The sequence below is a fragment of the Ictidomys tridecemlineatus genome, chromosome 15 (assembly GCF_052094955.1).
Source record: "Ictidomys tridecemlineatus isolate mIctTri1 chromosome 15, mIctTri1.hap1, whole genome shotgun sequence".
Classification (NCBI taxonomy): Eukaryota; Metazoa; Chordata; class Mammalia; order Rodentia; family Sciuridae; genus Ictidomys; species Ictidomys tridecemlineatus.
Window position 1 is genome coordinate 47,245,861 of NC_135491.1, and position 22,610 is coordinate 47,268,470.

Genomic DNA, 22,610 nt, shown 5'->3' on the forward strand with positions numbered 1-22,610 from the left:
GCAACACCTGGATCAGAGTCAAGGTTCTTGGAGCAGGTTCCCACTTATTCCAGTGTCTAAAGTGTGAATCGCTGAATCTCAAGGAAAGGCTCCTCAGGGGAGAGAATACCAAAACCAGACTGTGTCTACAGAAAGAATGTTGCTAGAGAAATATCAGGCATTGCTTGAAAGAGTATTGGATGAGGACTTGCCTGCCAGGGACATAAGGAAATTATTGAGCACTGAGCTCCGGTGGGGTGTGTGTGTTGGTGTGTGTAAACTCACGTGTGTGTAAACTCACGTGTCAACCCCACGACCATCCCAGTCCTTCCCCCAATCCTAGCATTGCCTTGCCAGGTGCTCCAGTTTTAAACTCAAAGTTTACAGCCAGGGGAAGCACCAGGCCCCACCCATGCCAGGCCATGCCATGCCGGCTCCATCTGCTAGAGCTGAGCTGTCTGCACCACCGCCCAGCCCTACTTAGTACTATTAGTAGCTTGTTTTTCTAAGCCCTAAAATTCATTTTCTTTTCCCGCCTCGCTTCCAGAAAAATAAATAAAAGTGAACACATCACTCATTTAAGACGAGGAATGGAATTTAGGTTGCGTTTTTCTTTCTATTTTTATGATTAGTTAGAATTTTCCTGGGAACGCCGCCAGGAGGGCATTATGGTGAGATAATGTCCCGTATTTAATCAGTGCTGCAATGGCGAGCTGCGTTCTGTGGGGAGAGGCCGAGTTAATGCATCCTTCTCTGTCTTGTCTGTTTTCAGAAGTCCACCGCTGGGCCCGAGATGAACACGAGACCGGGAGATGGCAGGGCTCCAGGCTGGTATGATGGCCTGCGAGTGGACAGGGAGCGGCCGTGACTCCATCTCTTCTCCTAGGACTTGTCAGCCCCGAGAGTCCTGGAAACCCCAAAGAAGAGAGTAAAAAAGAGCCCCCCTAAACTCACCAAGGTGATCAGCTGGGGCTTCCCATCCACTGGACCTTCCCAGCATTTCCTCTGCAGCTACCAGACGCCTGCTGGTGGGGCGCACTTCCTGCTTCCCAATGTGCATCTTTCCCCCTTGGCCATCCAAACACACTGGGCCGGGGGAAGCACTCGGCCTCTAAGTGAACCTGGAAGTCAGCGCCAGGTAGGACGGGTCATCTCCTTCGCTCTGCATGTGCGTGCGTCCAGTTTGCCCAGGAACCTCCACTGGAGGCCACTGCTGTTAGTTTGCAGCTCTTGGAGTTGCTCTTGTTTGCACAACGGTTTGCTCCACGGCTGATGGGTGAAGGGAGATCCCTGGGAGAGGTAACACAGAAAAGGATTTCTTAGAGCGATGGCTGAAAGGAAGGAAAAAGACCAAGGCCCAAAGAGAAAGGAGGGCTTCCTCCTGAGATGGGGAGCCCCGAGAATAGATGCATGGATACAGAATAGATGCACGGATGGCCTGTCTATGGAAATAGCAGGGTGGGCAGGAGAGTAGGAGCGTGCCCGGCACACAGAGCCTTTCAGATTTACTGTCGTCCCCATTAAACTGCGGGTCTGCAAGAGCCGTCTGTTCAGGTAAGGGCAGCAGAGAGAACAGGATGCCCCAAGCAACCCATAAATAGCAGGGTGAAGACAAAGTGTTTATTACTTAGCCTCATGAAGCCCATATAAGCGCTCTCCCAGGGTGCGCAAGAACAGGAGTGAGTGTGAGCAGGCCCACGTGTGTGTCCCAGGAGTGGGAGTCCCAGACACAATGTTCGCGCTTGGCTTGACTCTATGAAGGCGTCTATTTGATGGAACGTCCTGGAACAGTTCATAGCCAGCCCAGCAAACCTGGTGTGGAGACAGAGCTGGCTTTTTCTCTTTCCTTTTCCTGTTTGCAGTGAGAATAAGGCCTTTCTCTTCTCAGCCCTTTGCTCTCCCCAAAGTTGTCTCACGAGGTCATTGCCAGATGGCAGGCTTCCTTTCAGTACAAGGTTTGGATGGAAACAATACTCTGTTTTCTGGGGGCTGGTAAAGCTCTGGGCCTGACCAGCCTGCACTAAATTTAAATGGGCTATTGTTTTAGTAGGGGCCATGGTTTCTTCAGAAACTTGGGCCTATGTGATGCTGCTCTTTTTCCTATGTGTGTAGGATGGAGTTTGCCATCAGTACAGAGCAGCAGACAGGTACTATAAGGTCATCGTGTTTGGTTTTAACCCACGTTGGGCCACTCACTGACTGTGTGTCCCTGGACAGGTTACTAAGTGACTTACCTTCCCCATCTGAGCCCTAGGGTCCTTATTTCAGATGAGTCTATCTATAAGATGCCTTCTGGCTCATTCTTTGATTCTTTGATTGGGGGATAGTACATTACCACGTTCACCAGTGAGCTTAAAAGCACTTTCTTTGCACAGCTTATATATCAACGGCACCGGTTTCTGAGAGCAGCTAAGGATATGTGCTGAATGTTCTATTGAATATCTTGAATAATGAATTTATTGGTTTGCTGAGGACTGTGGAAAGTAGAAGCGTCTATATTGTCAAGTTCTAGCATCTCGAAAAATCCTCATAGATATTCCTCAGGGTTTTTAGCTGCAGTAATCTTTGTCACCATTGGCTACTATTTTGAAAAAAAAAAAATAAGCAGCACTTTCTAAAGCTATCTATCGGAATTTCTGAATGAGGCCCCAGCTCCACAAAATCTTTCATCTGATGAGGATCATCAAATAGATTAAAGCAATTCACCAAAACTAAGGTTGAGTAGTTTGGGTCATTATTGATAATTATCAAATGCCATAATATCACATTTCAGGGTCTCGAAGGTAATTAGTAGGTCATGGCAGGACTTAGCAAGGCCCAGCATCTGAGATGCCAGGAGCCCTCTGGCATGGCCTCCCGTAGCTGGTGCTGGATGCCTCTGTGTGCTGGCTTTCCAGGAAGGTATGCCACTACCAGTTCATGAAGAAGGATTCCCTGGGGTTCTGCCAGTAAGTACAGTAAGAATCAGTCCTGAAGTCACGGAAGGCCTTTGCCAATTCATTTGTAGATCTCTATGAAATGGGCTCTTCCAAGCAGGCTGGTCCTTTTGGAAGAGCCTGAATCGGCTATCTGCCTTGTTAGTGGTATTCATTCCTTCTTTAACCTTCCTTTCTACCTTCCTCTCTCTGTTGCTCCTTCCACAAATATTTATTGAGCCTATACTGTGTGGCAGGCACTGAGCTAGGCACACAGTTCTTGTGTACTTAAACCAATGGTCCCTGAATTCAAAGTCCTTTCTGCTTCATAAGAAAAATAACCAAGTGGCCAACCACAGACATTATTTAACTAGAGTTGTTGTAATGAACTTGGAGAGTATGAAATATGAAGAAAGTAGCTGACCTGGGGGGTTTTCCAGGGAGAAGGTTCAGGATGGCATTGATGGAGAAGAGGCAAGGCATTCCCAGCAGAGAAGATGCACACTATTTGAAAATCACAGGTAGAAATTTTGTGAATTACGTGTAGGATTTGGGAAGGAATCAAGGCTGGAGATGAATTTGGGGACCACCAATCTCAAAGCAAGCAGCTTGGGTTCAGGTGTATGTATTCATCCTAAAGACAGTTCCCCAGACCTGGGCACTGGTGGGACATCTCCAGATCTTGCCAATCATTAAGAAAACTCTCAGTGATCATTGTCTGCAGGTCAGTCTCCCAGAGCATCTTGGTGTCTCGGGATGTGAGTCTGCAAGTATACAGTCACCTTATCCAGGAAAGAATCTTGAATCCCGGGGCTTCTTTTTCAGAGAGAGACCTGCCCCAATTCATGCCAATCAGTGGAAGTTCAGTGGATAGAACAGTCACCACATCCATGACTTAAATATAGAGGTGGCCCATATCACACCTTTGGTTAATGCCACAACTGGCTTCATGCTGGCCTAGCTCTCTCTCATTTTATTTCTCTTTGGTAAAATATATGTATGGATTAGAAAATGTAAGTCTATTGTATAAAGGTGGAGTGTTATAATTTTTAGGGGAAGTAGAAGGATGTCTGGGTAGCCTACTGAAATCTCTATCCGGGGCTGTGTTTTGTCCAAATGCACAGCCCACCTAAGCCTAAGACCTCTCAATGAGCTGTGCCCTTCTGCTTCTGGCTTTTTCTGGCTACACTCTGCCCTCCTGTACCCCCCTGATGGATACTAAGTAATGGGATTTCCCTTTCAGGACCCAAGTACAGCCAAGCCTCTCTCATGAACTCCCTAAAGTCTGAAGACTGGCCTTCTTGTGATAAAATGAGCTTCTATTAGTGGTTCTGTCTTCGATACGTGTGTCTCAGTGCATGTGACTGCCTTGAACTTCAAGACCTCCCTGATAATTGTCTGAGGTCCATCATTATCATTTAGTTACCCGGATCCATGCCCCAATTACCTACTCTGACCGGCCATACCTACCTGGTCTCCAAGTCTTGTCTGAGTATGGATTCCCAGTGCTCATTCTGCCCCACTCATTCCTCCCTTGTTCTTCTTCATGCCTGGAGTTGACACTAAGAAAGAATTTATTTAGATGATACCTTTGATATTCTATGCCATATGTAATCATGGAGATGGCAAAGTATAGGTATATGAAATGAAATGAAAATCTGGCTTGACTTAGAAACACTTTTGCCCCTTACAATTTAATACATTTTCTTATCTTCAAACTACATTAAATTTCATAATGTAATAAAATTTAGAGACACCATCCTTTACTCCTGGAAAGAGCCCAAAGTGACATGAACAAAGTAATCTTCTCCATGAAAGACGACTTATGAATGCCACTTGCTTACAGAGTCTCACGGGATTCTCCTTTGTCATCTCCCATTTTTAATTAGAGTTATAATCATCTCTCAGGGGGTATCTGGAAGCTTCATTAAATCTACCAGCTTTTCCATGTGTATAAAACTGGTGATGATTAAAATCTTAGCCATATCAAAACTGATAAGCATTGGGAGAAAAGGTTCGCTATGGAAGGGCTCCGAGTGAAGTTAGCTCCCCCTTTACTCCTATATGACGAAGACTCTGCTGGAGTCAGCATGGAAAGCAGCACCCTCTCCAGTCAGTACATTTGTTTCATATCCATCTCACATTCCTGGATCCTCCATCTGCAGTTATATCTTTACAAACTGTCATTCAGGGCCCGTTGATGACCATGAGCATGGCTCACTGATGCTTCTTACAAGATCCTACTGGATTCCTCTATATGTGCAGGAGGCAGCTACCCTCTGACTAGAATTCACCAAATGCCTTTCTAGTCAGCTCCTCTGATGAACTGTCATGAGCATTCCAGAACTTTCTACGTGCATTCACATTGCCATCCAAAACAGTTCTCTAGTTTGGGCTTTGGGGCTTGGTACTCTCACCTCACTATAGAACCGTAAAGCATCTTATAGTGCTCATCACAGTGAGTTACATTCCAGACTCACAGCAGGTAGCTTCATAATGAAGCAGAATTTCTAGATTGAGATTAGAACCATAACCCTTGATCTGGGATTTTCCATAGTAGTACTCTTTTTAAAAAAAATAATAATAATAATTTCTTTAGTTGGACACAATACCTTTATTTTATTATTTACTTTTATGTGGTGCTGAGGATCGAATCCAGTGCCTCACACATGCTAGGCAAATGCTGTACCATTGAGCTAAAACCTCAGCCCCCATAGCAATACTATTGATACTTTGAAATTGAAATTTTTGATTGAGATAACACTATTGGCATTTTGTGTCAGCTGGTTCTTTGTTGGCAGAAGGAATATGCATTGTGTATTACAGGATACTGAAGAGCATCCCCAGCTTCTACCAATTAGATAACAGTTGTAAACCTGGGTTGGTATGGTTTTTCTAGTTGGAGAATGTTCTGGAGTATTTATGGAATCTTCTTTTCCTGTAAGAAAGAGGGAAAACAAGAAAGTCATATGACCCATGGCAACCACAGGCCTTTCCACCATTTCTATATAGTTGCTCACCTTTTCTATCTTATATCAGAGAATTTTCAGATATGTGACTGCTTGTGTTGTAGAGGGAGCAATAATGTAGAGAGAAGCCAGATTTCCTTTGGATCTGGATCTCTTTTGTACTATGAATACAACTCATGTATGTCATCTCAGTGGGCATTAGTATTAAGCCCCCCCCAAAAAAAACATTATTGTATATATATTATTCTAACTTAAGTGGCTCCACTAAAGGCAAGGTTTTTGGTGTTTGTTTTGAAATTTTTTTCCTGCATCTAATTTGGCCATTACCACAGATTCTGGTAAAGTTGTCATGTTTCAAGAACTGTGTCATTGTTTCTCAGTGTTTGCATCACACAGAATTGCAAAGAATGCCTTTATCTTAATAAGCTCATTTATATGAGCAGTGACTAAGATAAATTACTGGAACTGTGGAGATCTGTCCATGCCCACCACTTCCCTCATGCCTAAGAAGCACAGCCTTCCAGAACTCACTGGAATTCAGAATCTTTTTTCATTAAAAAAAAAAAAAGTACGTTAGTGGGAGTAAAATGCAAAATTCATTCATGCATTCAAAGAAAAGTTGCTGGGTAGGATATTGTGCTAGTTACCGTGAGATGTTTAGAGGCATCTCAGGCACAACCTGGGAGTTCAAGAACTCTCTGTCTACAGGTACAGTCAATATGTGAACAAGAACACCTAGAATAACAAGTGGGGGTCTTATAAGCTATGTGTCTTGGGCATTCAGAACATGGTCACTGAAAAAGGTGGATTCTATATTCTACCGTCCCTTACCTGACCACACATTCTAGAATGCATAAGTAAATGGCCTGCAAGAACACTTCTTTTCGTTTTTTGATGGGATTCATACAAAATGAATTATAGAAATATAGAAGACAAAGAATAGCAGGGTTTTAACAAGGCTTTTAAAAATATGGTCAATGAAAACTTGTCCATAAGACGAAGTGTGGGTTCATTAGTAATTGGTTGATTGTAATTGGTATCAATGTGGAGGAGCTTCCTGGTGCTGTGATACCATGATTTTGGTCTTAATCCATGTGTAGTAGTTATAAAATCATATGTTGCAGAGAAAAGAACACAAAATGGTTTTTTGTTTGAGTGTGTTGTATGTGCTAAGCAAGCACTTTACCACTGAGTTACACCCTTGGCCCATTAAAATATTTTTGACAGACTAAGGCTGTATACCATATTTAACCAGATGAAATGTAATACACACACAAAATGGAAGGCAGGCATGGTGGCACACACTTGCAATCCCAGGTACTGGAAAGTCTAAAGCAGGAGGATAACAAGTTCAAGACCAGCCTGGCCAGCTTAGCAAGACCTTGCCTCAAAATAAAATGTAAATTTGGGGCTAGAGTTGTAGCTCGGTGGTAGAGCGCTTGCCTTGCATGTGTGAGGCACTGGGTTTGAACCTCATCACCACATTAAAAATAAATAAATAATAAAGGTATTGTGTCCATCTACAACAACAACAAAAAAAATTTTAAAGTAAAATGTTCTGGGGAGGTAGCTGAGGGGTAGTGTACCCCTGAGTTCAATCCCCAGTACCAGAGCAAGGGAGCTTTCTCTCTTGGATCTAAAAACCCAGGCATAAACACAGGCAGGGGGAGCCAGACTTGGCAACAGGTATTGGGAAAGTCTCAGAGCATTTCTATTTTCAGACTTTTATGTGCATTTAAGAATCACCTGGGAGCTGGATACAGCGGCGAATGCCTGTAATCCCAGTGGCTCAGGAGTCTGAGACAGGAGGATCGCGAGTTCAAAGCCAGCCTCAGCAAAAAGTGAGGCATTAAACAACTGAGACCCTATCTCTAAATAAAATACAAAAAAAAAAAAAAATAGGGCTGGAGATGTGGCTCAGTGGTCAAGGGCCCCTGAGTTCAATCCCTGATATCCAAGAAAGAATCACCTGGCATACTTGTTTCAAAAATGAATTCCCAGGTTCTACCCTGGTTGTGAGATTCACAAAGTTTGAGGTGGGGCCTAAGATATTAGGGTATCTTAGCTTGGGCTGCTACAACAAAACAACATCTCTTTTCCATAGTTCTGGAGTCTGGGAGGTCCAAAGTCAAAGTGTCTGCAGAGTTGGTTCCTGGTGGGACCATTTTTAGGGGAGTATGAATATTCCGTCCATACCCTGAAGCTTCCTGGGTCATTCTGAAGTAGAAATTCCATGGGCCCCACTTTACAAACTGCTGTCATAAAGGTTTAAGTTAATAAAAGGATTCCAGAATTGCATTAAGCAAAGTTTGATGAGAAGAACAAGAGTGTGAGACTCCTGGCCCATGGGGGTAAACAGAGCAGATGTGGATGATTTGTATTTAATTCTGGGCATGACTCTGAAAAGACAGGCAAACTGGAAACAGGAAGGCAAAGGAATTCAGAACCAGGTCATGTGAAGAACTGTTGAAGGAAGTGGCAGTTCCTCATTTAGAAATATCAGAAAGAGCCAGGTGCACTGGTGTATGCCTATAATCCCAAAGGCTTGGGAGACTGAGGCAGGAGGATTACAAATTTGAGGCCAGTCTCAGCAATTTAGCAAATCTTAAGCAACTAGTAAGAGATAGGGTCTCATTTGTTTAATGCCTCACTTTTGGCTGGCTCAAAATAAAAAATAAAAAGGGCTGTGGATAGAGCTCAGTGGTTAAGTGCTCCTGGATTCAATCTCCAGTATCAAAAAAGGAAGGAAGGAAGGAAGGGAGGGAGGGAGGGAGGAAGGAAGGAAGGAAGGAAGGAAGGAAGGAAGGAAGGAAGGAAGGAAGGAAGGAAGGAAGGACAGAAAGAAGACATGACAGAAGAAAGAAAGGAGAAAGGCCATCTCTGTCAGGGAGTTAAACTTATTCTATGTGGCCTCCAAGGTGACACTAGGACCAGTGGGCAGGAGCTCCAGAAGACTCAATTTGGGCTCAAAATACTGAGCATCCTTCTTGAATAATCAGAGACATCCCTAGCAATGGAGGTTTCCAAACATGACTGGAGACCATGCTTAAGTGAGTCTTCATCGGGCTGGGGTGTGGCTCAGTGGTAGAGTGTGTCCAAAGGCTGCACAAGGCCTTCATTCAGTCCCCAGCACCAAAAAAGAAAATACAAAGAAATGATTCTTCAGCCTGCTGTCTAATGGATGAAAGGGTGGACACTGAAGCGGTGGCAGAATGAAGTGACTTGTTGTTGTTCCTGGTTAGTAGCAAAGCCTAGAGTCTGCATAGGCTTCCAAGTAGAGAGTGAGGTAAGGATGATGCAGGCAGGTGTGCCAGGGAATCGGAATGGGGAGAGATGGGAGGTGAGGAGCAGGGGTTGGAGGGGTTGTGCTCTAGAGCTCAGCGAAGACTTGCAGCGGAATGGGGGCAGAGAAGGAGAAAGTGGGTAATGGGAAAGGATGTGAAGACATTTCACCGAGGACAGAAAGATCCATTACAAGGTCCTTTAATACAGTGCGCCAGGCAAGCTGATGAAGTTCATTCCAGTTATGCTTTTAGGAAACAAGGAACTGAGGAATGGAGTTGGAGCTCAGCAGTAGTAGAGGGCTTGCCTCATATGTGTGAGGCACTAGGTTTGATTCCCAGCACCACATATAAGTAAGCAAATAAAATAAAGGTCCATCAACAACTAATATATATATATATATATATATATATATATATATATATATGAAAGAAAGAGAAACAAGAGGTTGAAATCTCCTGCTCAGCATGAAGAAAGAGTAGGGTTGGTACCCAGAGGTACCCAAGACACTGGAAAATTTGTGCTGTCATCTTGATCTTCACAGAGTTGGGGCTTTTATGACTTTGAGGTTGTCTCCATGCAGTGCATGTTCTAGAAATGTTGGGTTTCTTTTTTAAAGGTGTTACTGGGGATTAAACCCAGGGCCTTGTGCATGCAAGGCAAGTACTCTACCGACTGAGCTATATCCCCAGCCAGAAATGTTGGGTTTTTATAATAAAAACCCTGTGATTTTAGAAAATGGGTTGCCCCTGTGCCACTGTAGTTTATAGTAAGAAATATAAACTGAGCTTTTTCATCTGTTTTCTCATTTTTACTTCCTAGTGGAGTTTCAAGATGTTTATGGAGATTAATGATGTTGACCCTCATGAGATGTACAAGATTGGCACAGTTTGAAAATCCACCATACCTGTCTTTGGCCTTGACCACTTTCAATTCATAAACCTCTTCAGATATCTGGAAATAGGCTTGTCAAAGTAGAAGTTGTATGCCTTGGCCATTTGCTTATTCATTGTTTTTGCAGAACTGAGTGTTAGACATTCCTTAAACATCAGTAAGAAGACCTTCGTTTTTTAAGTAGATTTTCTTTTTCTTTTCTTTCTTTCTTTTTTTTTTTTTTTTGGCAAGGTAAGGTTGGTTATAAGAGAATTTGTTCTTATTGGTTAACATCACAGGAGAGTCACTTAATATTAAGAACTTGGAAAGACTGTGTGCCGGAAAGCAGGATTCATGCCTCTATTTTTGAAAATAAAAAGGGAAGTTGGTAATGTCCTAATCTGGAACTTCACCTGGAAAAAAATGACAGACAGCCAAATCATTTCTAGAATAATCTTTAGTGCATATAGCATTGGGAACTTAGATCACTTGACGAAACAAGTCCTGTCAGACTGATTCATCTCATTCTGTAAAAGAGGAACAAGATTTTAGTAGATTAAGGAGAAATGATAAATGGAATCTATATGTTATTTAGCAAGATGCTTAAGCTATTTCTCCAGCATTTTGGTTGATAAATTCTGAAAATTTGGGGATCAGTATGAGATGTCCAGGAGGCAACTGAGCTCCTATCCTGGGGTCTTGATTTAATAGCACACTTTTTTGAGAGGTTCAACAGCAGGGTGAAAGTTACCTGACCTGATTTAAGAAGAAGACATACTAGTAAGTTCCCTCAGAGGAGCCTGTGAGTCCTGATGAATGTATCCGACATGTCTGTCATCTGTGGTTTTGATTATTCAGATATGCTCAGAAGATCCATTATGCATAAATATATATATAATATATTATATATAATATTATAATATATATTACTATATATGTGTGTGTGTGTGTGTGTGTGTGTGTATGTGTATACATATTTTTTTCTGGCTTCTCAGTCATTCACATACCCTGCGTGTGCATCCTTCTGAAATTCCGCCAAGAACTACCTGACAGTATCAGTTCTCAGGCTTCTCTATCACCACAGAAAGGGGGGAAAAATAAGAGGAAACAATAACTCTGAAAGCAAGTGAGATGCGTGAGACGTCTGGAAATAAATCTGTCATCCTCCGTAATTTCTGGAAATTCTATTCTGGCTTAGAAGGAGTCTGTTGCTAGTGACGGCAATGATATTGCTTTTATGATTATGCCTTGGATTTACATATCCCCTCTGCTCAAGAGAGCCCAAGCACTTTCATAACCATTGCGTCATTTGAAACTATTCATCTTCACGACACCCCTCCTGAGGACGTCTGGTGGGCACCAACTTGCATTCCTCATATTTCAGGAACTTTATGGCTGGAATTAGGTACATCAGGTACCTGTATATGGAGAAAGTTTTTCCTCAGTAATATATCTGTATCTCATTGCCCCATATCCCAATACTAATAGATTTAACCCAGAGCCCAATGATACCTAAAAAAATAGTATCTTATATTTGTCTAGACCCCTCTAGTTTCACAGCACCTTCAAAATCGCTTGATCTTCACATTCCAACCCTGCAGCACCAACAGATTAGGACCATCAGGGTATTGCGAATCATCATCAAACACCTGCCGCATGCCAGGCTTTGTGCTACACACTGTATACGTGCCATCTTATTTAATCCTCAGACAACCCCGTGACTTTGTACTGTTATCTCACTTTACAAGGAGAAGCACACTTAGTGGCAGAGTTGGGATGAGACCTCAAGTTTTTGATGATTTTCCCACTCTCCAAGTCTTATTTTATTTTATCTTATTTTTCTAAGAAAAGACCTTGATTCTTCCAGGTACTTTGTTTTTATATTCATCTGTTTTTCTATTCATTTTTATTTTTATTTATTTATTTGGGGGGTATGGGGGTATTGAACTCAGGAGCACTCCAACACTGAGCCACATCCCCAGCCCTATTTTGTAAATTATTTAGAGACAGGGTCTCATTGAGTTGCTTAGCATCTCATGTTTTTGCTGAGGCTGGCTTTGAATCTGTGATCCTCCTGTCTCAGCCTCCTAAACTGCTGGGATTACAGCTGTGTGCCACTGTGCCTGACATCTAAGGCCCTAAGTCCCTGGGTTTAATACCCAGTACTGTTAAAAAAAAAAAAAACTGATGATGAAAAGTGATTATTGATTCACCTTGTATCATTGTTAGTACATTTTAGTTCAGGCCCCATCTTTAGCAGTTGAGATTATGTTTTTTCAATAACTAATAAAAATTATGCTTTTAAAATAATATAGAAACAGATTTCATTATAATCTCAAGGGAAGTCCTCAACTGGATTCATTCACTCATTCATTCCAACTTTGTTAAACATATCTTCATGCCTAGAACCATCTTCCTCCTGGAATCATTACTTGCAATTTGGTGTCATCGTCATTTGTTGTCATCATTGTCATGATCACATGTCATTATCATCACCCTCCCCTTCAGCACGGGCACATCGTTGAGTGCCAGTGAGCACTAGGGGTGTTCGTGGAGATTGTGCAGTGGGCACTCCACAGGGGCCCGCCCATGGAAGCAGGTGGTGTGACCCATAACATGAATCCACACCTGTTTATGAATGCGCCTGCCCTTCCATGTCACCATCATTACTGAGTAGTGAAAAGAATGAATATTGCTGGCCTCACTTTGGTGCTATGTAGTTCTAAATGAATCCAGGAAGCACTCCAGAGACCTAAATAGGAGGAATTGGGTACTGTCAACTCCAACATTGGGCTGGGGACAGTGTCCACAAGAGGAAGTGAGTTAGACTCCAGAGTGGAGAGAGAACTCCCTGTAGTGTCTTCCCCAGATCTCTCCAAAGCTGAAAGGCACTACAGTAAAAGATGAGAATAATTCTCCTCCTTCTTCTTCTCTTCTTACTCCTCCTGCCCCCTTCTTCTTTACCTTCCTCCCTCCCTCCTTCCTCCTCCTCCTCCTCCCCCTCCTTCTTTCCTTCCCTTCCCTTTCCCTTTCCCCTTCTCTTCCCTCCCTCCCTCTCTTTCTTTTTTCCTCCTCCTTCTTTTTGAACAATTCCCACCACCCTCTATGACCCAAACTGACAGGACTAGGACAGCTTGGGAGCCACAGCCAGAGGCCACTTGAACACACAGCTGGGATTTGGACTTATATTCTACCTTTTTATTTGTATCCTAATCCAGCAGGGGATCCAGAAATGATGAGATGTCAATGATGAAAATGACATTGAAACTCTTAATGCTACTTTTATTTGGGCCCCCAAATCACACACACACACACACAAAAAATTTCATTGACCAACACAGCTACGTGTCTAACGGACAACTCATGGGAGCAAGTCCTTGGCCTATAACATTTGGAAGGTAAAATTAGAACTTATACAAAACATTTAAAGCCTGTAGAAACTTCTAGATTCCTAGCATATCCAAAAAGGGTTTAGATCCTAATGAGCTTGAGGAGACATATTTATGACTGGCCTCCTTGGCCAGACCCCCCACCCCCCATCAGCTTTGTGCCTCTCCAAGTACACAGGTCTCCCAGGGTGACCTCATAGTTTTTTAATTCTCTCCTGACTGACTGCCAGGGCCACTTAGCTGGCACAGTCCTGGAAGTTTCTCTTAAGAAATAGAAATGTGGGGCTTGGGCTGAGTGGTAGAGCACTTGCCTAGTGTGTGTGTGTGTGTGTGTGTGTGTGTGTGTGTGTGTCCCTAGATTTGAACCCCAGCAGAGCAAAAAAACAAGAAGAAGAAATATACCCAAACATAGCAAAGAGACCCATCCCTATGTCTTAAAAGAATCTTCTGATACTGTATTTAAGAATTTTCTGTAAACTCAGTGGTAAACATGCCTGTTTAAGTATCCATGCACTCCTGTAGAGTCCCATCTTTACAGGTGCCGAGTCACTCTAGTCTGGGGATTCATGGTCCTGGGAAAATCTCGGAGACAGAGATTATGAGTTCACACCTGAAAAATGACTACTTAATAGTGTTACTCTTGTGTGACCTTCCCATGCCTCCTACTTCTTCCCTCCCCCCTCCCCAAACTAAAAGGTGGAGGAACCCAGATGATAGGGTAGGAAGAAGGAGCCAAAAGGTATGTTATTGTCTGCATTTTGCCTCTTAGTCTGGGAGAGCTGTTCCCTGCGACACCCCATTGTTCTGACATCTTGCTGTCTGCTTTCCAAGCAGTTTCCAGGGACCCCCTATCTGCACCTCTCTGTGAGAATAAGCAGACTGAGGCTCCCATGCCTTTATTAAGCATTTCCTTCAGACGGGATGTTTGGTACCCACATGTACCAAGAAAGCTCTCATCTCTTGAGCAACAGGACTTCTGAGCCCTGTTAGAAGCACCCCTTTGAATAAGCAGAAGGTACCAGTGTTGACCATGACCCTCGCTCCTCTCTGTCTCCAAGATGTTACCATTACCCTGGCTCCGCCCCACTGAGAAGACTCAGAGGAACCTCCTTGGTCCCTCAAAGAACAAGGACTAGCAGCCACTGCTGCAGAGAAATGACCAGGGACCAATCACCTGTGCTCCAAGAGGGTCTGGCACCTATGGTCTGGCTGCAGGGGAGGGAGGGCACCCCTGGTCAGCAGCGGTGATGAAAATGTGGGACCTCAGTCTAGAAGAGGAAAGGCTGAACATAAATAAATAAATAGGGCACATATGACCAAGCCCCCAACCCCTAAATCTCGAAGGCCACTGGAGCAGGAAATTGAGTGGCCAGACCCAGCAGCCTTGCTGTGCCCTCCCCCCTTCCCCTAGGTCTGAAATGTTTTCTGGGCCAGCCAGAGGTGTTTATTTTATTTTATTATTATTTTTTAAATTTAGAAATCTGAAATCTATAGAGAAAAAGGAAAGAGGAAGTGCGTTTTAAAAAAACAGAGCAAAGACTCACTCAGTGGCCACAGATCTGAGAGTTGGAAAGAGGAAAGGAAAAAGCCACCCCCCCCCCCCCCCCGTGTGTGTGTGTGTGTGTGTGTGTGTGTGTGTGTGTGTGTGTGTGTGTGTGTGTGTGTGGTTTCTCCGCCAGCCTGGGAGGCAAAAGGAAAACAAAGGCAAGTGCGGCCCCATAAAGCTGCAGAGAGGAGTGGTAGAGGCTGGGTGTGGGGGAGGGGCGGCAGGCTGGGAGGGGCCGGACAGTCGCAGGCCCCGCTGGCCAGGAGGAGGCCGCACACGTGTGTGAGAGACAGTGATGTCAGCATTTCCTTCTGGGTTTGTCACGTGGTGCTTGCCAGGTAAACAGACTGGAAATAGACTCCATAAAGGCCGGGCCTGCTGGGGGGAGGCGGGAGACGATGGCTTCACCCTTTCCTCTCTGCTGTGTCTTGAGCAAGCAGGGTTCCCCCGCCTGGCACACGGTGGTCTCCGAGTGGAACTGCATTTTGACAAGCCAAGGAATATAACTCAGTGAGGGAAAGCTGTTTGCTTTTATAATTAGCTCAAGGAGTTTAAAGACATTTTGATTTCTTTAAAAAAGAATAGAGGGGCTAGAGATATGGCCCAGTGGTAGAGGGCTCACCCAGCAGGTGCAAGACCCTTCATTCAATCCCCAGCGCCCAAGGGGGGAGGGAAGGAGGAGGAGAAGAGGAAGAGGAAGAAAGGGGTGGGGTGGGAGAATGAATAGAGATAGAAGCTCAGAGGCTGCCGTGGTCTTGGGCCTGGGATTACTTATCCCACAGTCTCCCTGGTAAGGGGGTCAGATGGATCTAGATTTAGCATGTTCTGGAAGCCTCAAGTTTAGAAGGAAAGGATCAGATGCTGTCATTATCAATACCAGGAAACAGAAAATGCTCGTTGCCTCTAGGAGAACATAGTAAAGGAGTTTGATATAGTTCAGTGTTGTGTCACATGGAGGGACACGGGAGGCCCCATGAAAGAGACGAAGTAAGAAAAAGACAAATTACAATGACTTTTTAAAAAATATCCTTATTTCTTTATTTTTATGTGGTGCTGAGGATCAAACCCAGTGCCTCACATGTGTGAGGCAAGTGCTCTGCCACTAAGCCCCAACCCCAACCTCAAGTGACAATGTCTTTTAAGCAGAGTTCTATAACAATAGAAAAGGGTCAGTTGGGCATGGTGGTTGGTGTACACCTGCAATCCCAGCTACTGGGGAAGCTGAGGCAGTAAGATCATAAGGTCCAAGCCAGCCTCAGCTATCTGATGAGACCCTGTCTCAAAATAAAAATGGGTTGGGGATGTATCTCAGTGGTAGAGTACCTGGGTTCAAACCTCAGTACCCCAAATTAAAAAAATAAATAAATAAAAACCAGATAGTGTCCCAAGCAAAACATGGCAGGAGTTTGGGGAATTTTAAAATGGGAAAGGCACATCTGGAAACTTTATTTGAAAAGCAAAATTGTTGGAGCAGGTAATTTTTCCACCTGGAAAACTTTAGGGCTCAAAATGGTGATGGGTAGGGGAAGAATATATGGATCTTTCTTCAACTTGCTAGGAAATAGGGCCCTTGCATCTATGATGAAAGAGCTCACTTTGAATAATTTTGGCTTGAAAGGATACATCCTGTTTTGGTCATAATTTTCCATCCCTGTGGAAATCTAACTAAAACTTGTGAGAGATGCCAGGCACAGTGGCACATGCTTATAATCCCAGTGGCTCAGGAGGCTAAGGCAGGAGGATCACAAGTTCAAAGCCAGCCTCAGCAACTTAGTGAGGCCCTAAACAACTTAGCCAGATCTTGTCTCAAAACAAATAAATAAAAGCAAATTGAAGACATGGCTTAGTGGTTAAGCACTCTTGGGTTCAATCCCTGGTTAAAAACAAAAACAAAACAAATCCCACAAAACTGTGAGGTTTCCTTGGATGGTTGCAAATCTGAGACAGTCCCAGGTAAACTGGTCTAGCCTTGCTAGAAAGATGTAATCAGATAATTCACCCCTCCTCCCTTTCACCAAAAGTCAAATCACAAAACTCCTTTCACTCTGTTTTTCTCTCATTTCTTATTCTCTCCCCTTCTTTCTTTTCCTCAACCTCCCCTGGTCAGTTGTTTGTTTATTTTTATGTGGCATCCTCGTCTCTACAGATGGACTTAGGAGCTAGCAGAATATAGATAAATTGAACAGTTGGCTTTAGTTGCACCTGGGGAATAAAATGGGGAGGAGAAAGATGCTGCACATCCTTGCAACTACTCCTGCCCCCACCTCACTCCCTACTAACTTCCCTTATGGGGAACGGGAGAAGATTGGGGTCTAATCAGTGAACACAAGTATACTTTCAGCCCTTGGGTTCAGCGATAGATACTTGATACTTCTCTCTGTTAACAACATACGTCACTCTGACACAACTCCCAGCCCAGAGTTATTTTTGCACCATTATGTAATTGGATTGCCTAGTCAGAAGTACTTCCTTAACAAGGCTTCCAGCAACCCCTCCATGTGGGCCTGGCCAGTCCTGCCCAGTAACTCACACACTTGTGCAGCTTCAATCAGAGTCAAACCAGCTAAACCCAGTGAGGGGAGACCAGCCTGTACCACTGGATTCTGAAGAATCCCCCAGAGGGCTGGTGAGGCCTGGTGGTACATGTGAGTTGGCAGAAGACTCTCGGATGGGCACACCTCCGTTTGGGCAAAGAAGGTGTTTTTGTTCCAAGGGGCTGTGGGCCTGCTGCCACATACACCCTTCTCTATCTCAGGGCCTGCACAACCAAGCACTAATGTGCCCAAGAGGCCTGCCATTTGGATGTCACTACCCTCTCTAATTCCCAGTTTACTGGATTTCCTAATATTTTTTTTCATGACTGGTGGGTCATCTGATCATTCCTTCCTGTGAGTCCTGTGACTCACAGAAGTAAGGAACTTGTCTCAGCTTCAGACAGAGTAAGAAAATTTTCAAAGAAAACATGAAAGCCAAGTGAGGGCTCTGGTTCTGAGTAGTCCTGATTCCAAACCCAGGGGACACTGGCAATCGTTTCAGGGCTTAACCTCTGTGGCTGTCATCCTGGGGTTTTGTTCATGTTGTTATATTTCCTTACTTTTTTTCCTTTATTTAGTTGTAGTTGGACACAATACTTTTATTTTATTTATTTTTATATGGTGCTGAGGATCGAACCCAGCACCTCGCACATGCTAGGTGAGCGCTCTACCACTGAGCCACAACCCCAACCCCTTGCTTTTTTCTTTTAATGACCATCCTCCATGATGGTCAGTGACTTGTCTCCTAGCCATGAATGTTACTCCGAATCCATATAAAACTCCAAACACTCTCCCCAGATTTTTTTGCTTTCCCCTCCCCTCAGCCCATCTGCATTATCTCTTCTCTTCCCTTGGTTCCCTGGTTCTGACCTTGACAACAGTCAGTGGGTATAATAGAAGTAGCTGTAAAGCCTGACAGATCTGGGTTCCAATTCAGGCTGAGCCTCAGAAAAGCTATGTGACTTTAAGTGAGCAACTTAACCTCTCTGGATATGATATTCCTCTTTTATGAGATGGGACTAATAGTATTAGTTTTCCATTGCCACTGGGAGAATTGAATATAATTTCAGGTAAGATGCCTAGCAGGGAGTTAATACATAGTAGGTGCTCAACAAATGTGGGGTCTTCAGGGAGGGGAAGAGATTATGAGCACCTTGCCTGGTTCCTGAGAACAAAAATCCCAGCCCTACTAATCTCCTGTGGGAATATCCTTTTTAAGGATGCTGAGTTGAATCTTGCCATCATTGTGTGGTGGGTAGGGGATCCAGAGGGAAGGGAAAGAAGTGCCCTTGGTCCTAGTCCCAGTACAGGATCCTAGGGATAGACACCCCCATGGCTATTCATTTGGGAAAAGCTTCCCTAAAAACTGACCCCTTACTCCCCCCTCTCAGCCAATATCTCTTTACAGACCCTTCCAAAACTGAGCTCTAAGTTCATTGTTATGGCTGTGGTCTTACCTGTTACTAGCTGGAGGGGCTTCTAATTCCCCAGAACAAAGGGTCAAGGAATGTGGTTTTTCCTAGAGTGTGCACCAGTGTGAACCTTGCATCTCTGTTGCAAAGAAGGATTCTCTCCAGCTCCTCAGCAGGTCCAAGTTGAAGTCCACCAGGCAGGAAGGGATCCCAAGGGTAAATCGAGGTACAAACAGCCAACGGCAAAATAATGAGGGAGACCAGGGGAGAAAGAATCCCAGAGGTGGGGGGCAGGGAAGAGCTAGCACCACAGGACTCAGGGCTCTTGTCTCTGAAGTACACAAACCCCAAAAGCCTTGGCATTGGCTATACCTGCAGGGGGCCAGGGTGAGGTGGCAGAGGACCTGTGGCAGCTCACCCCACTATTCCAGTTGGCAAGAAGCCCTTCCCTGAAGGCTGTAAGTTTAACCTTTAGCATTCAAGTGCCTTAAGCGTTGTTGGGAGCAATTCTTCCTGCAGCAGCATCCCCAGACTGCGGAAAGAGGGGTCCGCAAAAATCTGCCTGCTTTCCTTTTCTTACCAGACAAAATGAGAGGGAGGGGGATGTGCAGACACGGGAACCCCTCGAGTTGGCCTTTTGCTAACCTAAACATCCACTCCCATCTCCTTGGCCAGTCTGTTTTCTGGTCGGCCTCCGTGGAGAACAGGGCCCCTGGGGTTTTCCACTCCCAGCTCTGCTCCTGGGACTGAGGGGTACAGAATCTCCCTCTTTCCCCAGACTGGGAGGGGCTGCCTGGGACTCCTGCCCAGTTCCTCCTGCAGTGGGGTTGGGCCCACATCTTGGCTTCCCCACATCAGCGCCCCATGGAGCAGGGATGGACACTTGTGATCTGAAAGAGGCTGGAATAACCGGGCAGCGGCAGCGGAGCCTTGGGAAAGCAGTAGAATGCTGAAGGGCCCCGGGTGGGGAGTCGGGGTGAACGGGAGTAAGGCGCTGCGCCAGGGCCGTGCAGGCTGGAGCAGGAGGTGCGTCCGCCGCCGCCGTGCCCTCTCCTTCCCAGGTCTCCGGTGGGGCCTGGTCCCTGGCCTAGTGGTTTTTCTGGGGCCCCCAGCTGCGGAGCGATGGAGTTGACCGAATTGTTCTGCTGGGGCGTGTTGCCCCGCCCAGTCGAGGGGCTGCGGAGCCATGCCTTGTGCGCACCTGCAAGGGGCGCCAGGGTCCCAGGGTAGCCGCTCTGTGGTGGCCTTAACGTCCCAGACACTGTCTCCAGGGGCCAGAACTCCCTGGCTTCGTTCCCTGAACCCAAGCTAGGGGACAAAAAGGTTCCCGAAATGGGGATGGGTGCGCCACACATCCGGGAGGCGCGCGCTGGCTCCGTGAACTGGATCAGCACCTTGGGAAACTGCCGGGATTCTCTGGGCAGTGGTTCTTGGGGACCAGGAGGAGAGAAGTGGAACGGTTCCTCCAGCGGGGGCGGGAGAGTGAAAAGGGTGCGTCCTATGCCGGGCCACAGGAAACTGTCGTCAAATGTCCCTCCTGCCCCGCTGAGCTCTGGAATTTAACAGGGAGGTGGCTGCAAGGGGCGCCCCAAGCTCACAGGGGGCCAGTGCCCTGCCTGCTGCCTTGACACTGGCTGGGCCAGAAGGCCTCTTGGCGGGAAGTGCAACTAACCCGAGCCCCAGCCAGGGTGCCCTGGGCCTGTCACGCCCTGGGCTCCTCCGGGACAACCGTGTCGCGCCCTGCCCTTTACCCACCAGCTTCAACCAAGCTCGGCCCCAAATTTCGTGCCAGCCGCGCGCGGGAAGATCGAATTCACATTTTTCTCTATATCTAAGAACGGGAAACAAACGAATCAGAAAATTTTGCTTTGAAAAAATATCTGTTCGATGTCGTTTGTTGCTTAAATTGTCCTCGGAAATTTTTTTTCCAACTTTATTTGTAAAAGAGAAAGTTGATGCGCTCCCCAAACCTTGATTCTCTTTAAACTGTCCCCTTAGACGTGCAGTCAGTTACCTCCCAGATTTTCTGGGGCAAAGAGAGCCAAATAGAATGGGAGGGAGTACAAGGACTGGGAATCTCTGATTTTAAATCCCATTACTGGCTTTGAGGAGAAGCACAAAAAAAATCAGGAAAAGCTAGTCGTCCCCCACTGATTTCCTTCACTTCAAAGATTTCTCTCGCCCCTTAAATCAGAAATATTATGGCACTGGGTATTTTTCAAGAAAAAAAATTCAAGTTTCTTCAGAATATGTAGGCTGTATATGTTCTTTTTTTACATTTCTTAGGGGAAAAAAAAAAGAGGGGGGATGAGGATGAGGCACTCAATTCCCTGGCCATTAAACAAGTCATGCCTGCAAGAAATGCAGGCGTGGGGGGGCGGGATGCTCAGTCGCGCATCCCTCCATTAGCGCACGCCTGCGTGTCTGCGTGTCAACAATGCACGTGCCACCGGTGGGCTTCATCTCCCTAGGCGGGCCCTGGTGGGCTATGTGCAAATGGGAGCCAGGTCTCTCTGTTGTCCGCTCACAGCCCTGCTCCCCCAGACGGTTCACGGGGCTCCCTTTTTTCTGCCTTCAGCTGGCAAGCAAGAAGCCTGGATCCTTTCCCCCAAGTTATGCTCTTGGAAATCCCTAAGGCGAATATAGCACATCCGAGGGGCTCTTGCCCTCCAGTTGTTCACTTTGTTGCGTTGTGATAGTTCTTTCTCTTCTTCACCCGCCCCAGGCTTCAGATGTGGTGCAAACTTTTAGTACCAGGTCACCGAAAGGGAAGCTAGCGCTAGTGTGTGATACAGGCAGGACAGAACCCGGGAGAGCCACAGGCTCTGTGCTTCCTGCCCCCAGGTTGGATTTCAGATTTCCATTGCAAAGGAACCAAGGAAGCTGGGACTCCAACTCAAACCTGGGAACTGACTAATTGTCCTGCATTTTCACAATGTGTTATGTATTCGAAATGAAGGACAGGCTTTATCATTTGGAACTCTTTCAAGGACCAGTCGCTCCAAGTTTGGGGCTAATTCTTTAAAGGGTTTAACTTCTGAGAAATAGGAAAAAGGAAAGAATGAAACATGCCCACAATCCATGTACTGGGGATGACACTCAAGAATAGGTTGTGGTCTCTTTTGAATCAGGAGTTCAAAAGAAGAGGAGGAGGAAGAGGAGGAGGAGGAGGAGGAGGAGGAGGAGGAGGAGGAGGAGGGAGAAAGGATTGTCCCCTCCCCCTTTCCCCCCAGGATGAAACCTCTCTGGATTGGAGTGGCCAATTTGGTTTGATTTCTGAAGGTCGGAAGCTCTGGCAGGGTTAGGGGCAGCTGGGATAGAAAGACAGACCTCAGCTGCCTTCTGGACCAGCTGGTCTGCTCTTGGTTCTGGATGCAGAGGCTGAACTGGGATGATTTGCCCTCACCCTAGTAGCTGGTGGGAGCATCAGTGGTGCAGGTCTCTGAGCTGCCCTGGCGGCTTCACACACTTCCTTTTCACTCATCTCCTTGCCTTCTCTATGCATCCCCCCCCCCACCTGCCTCCTGTCCCCAAGAATTTATTTTTACCCTTTCTATCATTTCGAGCCAATTCTTTTTTCACCAAAAATGTCTCCCCCACCCCCTTGGAGTAACTTTCCAAAAGAGTTGCTCTTGTCCCCAACTCCGGGACTCCTGGAGATGGTTTTGGGAAGCTGGTTTTATTGAAAGCCCCTATTGTGAACACCTGCAT

General features: G+C 45.6%; 1 protein-coding gene across 1 annotated transcript in view; it reads left to right on the forward strand.

The window, feature by feature from the left end:
* Zfhx3 (zinc finger homeobox 3) overlaps nucleotides 1-22,610 on the forward strand; it is a 929,635-nt gene that overhangs the window by 660,312 nt on the left and 246,713 nt on the right. The window contains exon 5 of the mRNA XM_078032605.1: nucleotides 752-1,117. The gene's annotated coding sequence lies outside the window, so the exon portion shown is untranslated. The remainder of the gene's footprint in view (nucleotides 1-751; nucleotides 1,118-22,610) is intronic.